Below are 4,670 nucleotides of genomic sequence, written 5' to 3'. Positions count from 1 at the left end.
CTTCTTCTTCTTGCTCTTCCTCTTCTTCTCTTCTTCTTCTGCACTTTGCCTTTCTACCATTCCCTGCAACATTCACCCACTCTCTTCCCCTCCTCCCCACTCTCCCCCCATTCAGCCATTCTCCTCCCCTTCTCCTCACTCACCCACTCTCCTCCCCTTCTCCCCCATCCACCCACTCTCCCCCCTCCTCTCTCTTATTCAGCCATTCCCCTCCTTCCTTCCTGCCTTGGTTTTTCCCATCTCACTTACTTTGTCTGTTGTTCCCCATACCTAAGAATCAATGCAGTTTTAGTGTATTAAAACTAGAACTGAATATAACAACTTTGTTAGATTAACCTGTGCTTCTGTGTAGGAAACTGACTACTCTTTGAAGACATCTACGATTAAAAGTCTAATTTATGATTTTAGAGAATAATAATAAATAATAAATACTTAGAGGATGAAACATGGCAAAAAGAAGCTGTAGTGTGGAGTCCAGCGAAAGAGTGACTGCTCCCCATACACAATACCATACGTTTGAGCCTCTGGTGCACGAAACAAGAAGTATACACACATGAATATACTTTGTGATTCTGTGCTATTGTCTTTTCAAAACTACGGATTCTCCTAAACTTTTAGGTTCTCTTTTGTTCTCAGAGTGGCTCTGTTGGCAGTAGCAGGAGGCTTCCCAGCTAGTGACAGGTTGGTGGCTGTTGTGGGTATATGTTTCGTTTCCTATAAATCGGTAAGAAAATCCTTCACATCTAGTGACATCTATTTGGTGGAATATAAGAAACTTTCAAAGTTCAAATAGACTTGTGCTTCAGATTTTGTTCTATTCTCAGAGAAATTAATCTTAGTCTGTAGTTTTATCTAACCATGACTATCCTAGCTGGTTTGTAACTTGTGCCCTTTTTTTTTTTATGGTTTCATGGTACAGTATTCTGATGCCAATGTACTCATGGTATCATTTCATTCCTTCTGTGTTTTCAAGAGCCACAATAAATATCGAATTTTGACATCAAATTTTATGATCTTCAGTGCGCCATTCTGGCCAGTTTCTGAAGGACCAGGCCATTATTTCAGTTCTACATTTCCTTCTCTCACAGGTTAGTGGGTCTTCCACTGTTCTTCAGATTCCTTTCTACTTCTCTGATTATATTGCTTTATCTTCTAAGGTGTATCAGAGTTCGTATGCCAGTGTAGGGCTGAGGCCAATACTAACTAGAGAGAGGTAAAGTTCCTTGGGAGAAGGAAGATGAAAGCAAAGCAAATTTTTATCTTGGAAAAAGACATGTTTGTACTTTGAACTTGGTTATTCTGTAACAATTGTGTTTTATCTACTTCTTTTCAAACAGACTTATATTTCGTCAAGTGCTGAGAACAAGCTTTTAGAGCCTTAAATTGTCCTCACACAAGGCCTAGCACAGAGACAGAAGCCCAGCAACAAATGACAATTGAATGTCACTTTTAGGGCATATCCTTAAAGATCAAAGATAGTTAATTTCAGAGATAAGCAATTTGATATTTAAATATAGATGCAAACGTAAAATTATGTTTGCAGTAAGTTTTACAGTCAAAAAGCACACCAGGTTTTGAAAAGTCAAGAGTAGAATGGTAAACAAAGAAAAGAGTTTTTGAAGAAACAATGGTGAACTGAGCCAAAAAAATAGCAAAGAAAGAATTTCGGGCAGAGAAAGTAGCATGCACTTTACTGGGCAGGTGCACTGGCTAACTTGATGCAAATTATACACAAGCTAGAATCAGCAGAGAGGCAGGAGCCTCAACTGTGAAGTTGTCTCCATGAGATCAGGCTATAGGCAAGCCCGAAGAGCATTTTGTGAATCAATCTTTTAAGGGTGAGGGCCCAACCCATTGTGGGTGGTGTCATCGCTGGTTCTATGTAAGAAAGCAAGCTGCCCAAGCCACAAGGAGCAAGCAGAACCGCTGCATGTCTTCTACATCAGTTCTTGTGGCCAGGTCCCCGCCTTGCTTGAGTTCCCATCCTGACTTCCTTTGATGATGAACAGTGATGTGCAAGTGTAAGCCAAATAAAGTCTAATTGCTTTGGTCCTAGCATTTCATCACAGCCATAGTAAGCCGAACCAAGGTAGAAGGTATCCAGAAAGTACAGAAAGCTTCAGAGAGAATTTGTAGGTCTTTATTCGCATTACTGCCTGTGATGATTAACCTTGATTGTCAAATCCTGGGCCTGTCTGTAAGGGAGTTTCTAGATTACCTTAGCTGATGTGGAAAGACCCACCCTGAATGTGGACAGCAGCATTCCATGGACTGGAATCCCAGGTTGGATAAAATAGATAAAGTTGGGAGGAATGGAGGAAGAAGAAACTGGTCGAGGTAGAGGCAGAGGCAGGCAGATCTCTGTGATTTTGAGGCCAGCCTGGTCTACAAGAGCTAGTTCCAGGACAGGCTCCAAAGCTACAGAGAAACCCTGTCTTGAAAAACCTATAAATGAATGAATGAATGAATGAATGAATAAAGTAAACTAGACACTAACATTCATTTTTCACAGCTTCCTGACCACAGGTACAATGTGACTGGCCCATTCAAGTTCCTGCCATCATGGCACCCCTGCCAACAATGGGCTATTCCTTCAAAATATGAGTCAAAAAAGCCCTTTCTTTCTGAAGTTGCTGACACAGCAGTCAGCTGCCCTTCCTTCAGAAGAGATGTCCAGTGACTGGTGTGTAGAAGCAACATGCTGTCAAGGGGAAGGCATGGATTTTATACCAGACAAATTCAAGTTTCAAACTTGAATCAGCTCTTCAGAATCTTGGGCAAATTTAATTCTCTGTGGGATTTCTTATCTCTAAAATATTCATATTACTATCCACAGGTGGCTTTAGTGGTCCAGAGGACATATATAATAAACTTAGTGTGGTGCTTGGCACACAGAATTCTGCTTGAGAATTGCTACTTCAATAACCTAGCCATTTATCGTGGTTACTGAGAAAATAGAGAGGAAATCAATCATGTAGTTGGAGTTTCTCATCCAAGGAATTTCTCAGCAGCATCGCCTCTGCTACTTGCCATCTATTTTATCAACCAGAGACAATCATGACATTATAAAAACAAGTTTGCACACCCAGAATGTGTTCTGAGAATATTCCACTTTTCCAGTTCAGATGTCCCCATGTCTCCACCTATTACTATATTTAAAGAGAAAAGCAAGCCAGCAGCTGTGTCACACGCCTTTAATCCGAGCTCTTGGGTAGCAGAGGCAGGGGGATTTCAGTGAGTATATGGCCAGCCTGGTCTACAATGCAAATTCCAGGACAGTCAGGAATGTTAACACAGAGAAACTCTGTCTCGGGGGGAAAAATAAATAAATAAATAAATAGCCAAAGCAGGTAGATTCTGACAACAGTGATTTCAGCACCTGTACTTATTAGTTTTTATTTAATAATTTGTTTATTTTATTGTATGTGCATTGGTGTTTCACTCACATGCAAGTCTGTGTGAGAGTGGCAAGTCATAGAGTTACAGACAGTTGTAAGCTGCCTTGTAGGTGCTGGGAATTGAACCCAGATCCTCTGGAAAAGCAATCAGTGTTCTTAACCACTGAGCCATCTCTCCAGCCCCCTGCTTATTAGCTTATTAGGTTTTGACTCAATGAAGACTTGTAAGAAATTGCTTCTCTACCATAAGTTAATCTTAAACAGGAACTACTAAATTTTGGTAACCAGTAGTTAAATATGGCTCTTTCCACAAACATGCTCCACTAACAGCAGGGCCTCAGACACGGTGGGCACCTGATCTATCACTGAGATACATCTGTCACCCAATATTTCTTGAATTATGTGAATTAGAAGTCTTAGGGAATAGCGTGTAGCAGAAAACTTAGAATTTGTAAAAAAAAAAATTATATGAATTAGTCACCTTAGCATGAACATGGCTTGTAACATAAATTCAATTTGGTAAATGAACCATGCTGGTTGCTGATTCCTATTTGTAGTATCAACAACGCTATCCCCACCCTGATCCACAAGAGCCGTCAGACTATGAGCTAACAAAGAAGTTCCAATTCTGCCAGGAAACACATGAGTCACTAGCCACACAAATACTGTCTCAGCATTTCTCTGCCACAAATTTGAGAGACGACAGGACAACACAAACCGTGCTCAATCTGAGACCGGGGAGAGGTCTCATGGCAGCAGTTCCTTTTTCATTATGCTCCTTAAACCTGCTGTGGGAATATCAGCGTAAAAACCTCACCGCCTGCCTCCCTGAATTTTCTCCAGCCCCAGGCGGGTGGACAAGCAGATATTCTGAAATCCCTCAGAGCTCAGCTTCTCAGGCCCAAGGGGGTTGCACCTGCAGACACTTTGAAATCCCTCAGAGCTCTTGTCTAGTCTTGGAAACATAAGGCCTAGGATATAGTTGTTTAAAATATACTTCTCAGAGAAGAGGAAGTTTGCGGGTGGGTGGGGTGAGGGTGGAAGATGTCCGGGAGAAGTAAGAGGGAGGGGTGGATGTGATTGTTCTCTAATGTACTGTACACGTATGAAATTCTCCTCTTGGACTGGTAGCTTCGGCATAACCTGGGAACTTGTTAGAAATGTACTCTTCTGCCCGCCCCAGACCTGCTGGACTGGAATCTGCACTGTAACAAGCTCTCCAGCTAATTCATATACACATGAAAGTTTAAAAAGCACTGCCCTAGAACACCT

The sequence above is a fragment of the Myodes glareolus genome, chromosome 11 (assembly GCF_982192425.1).
Source record: "Myodes glareolus chromosome 11, mMyoGla1.1, whole genome shotgun sequence".
NCBI classification, from domain to species: Eukaryota; Metazoa; Chordata; class Mammalia; order Rodentia; family Cricetidae; genus Myodes; species Myodes glareolus.
This window is presented reverse-complemented; position numbering follows the sequence as displayed.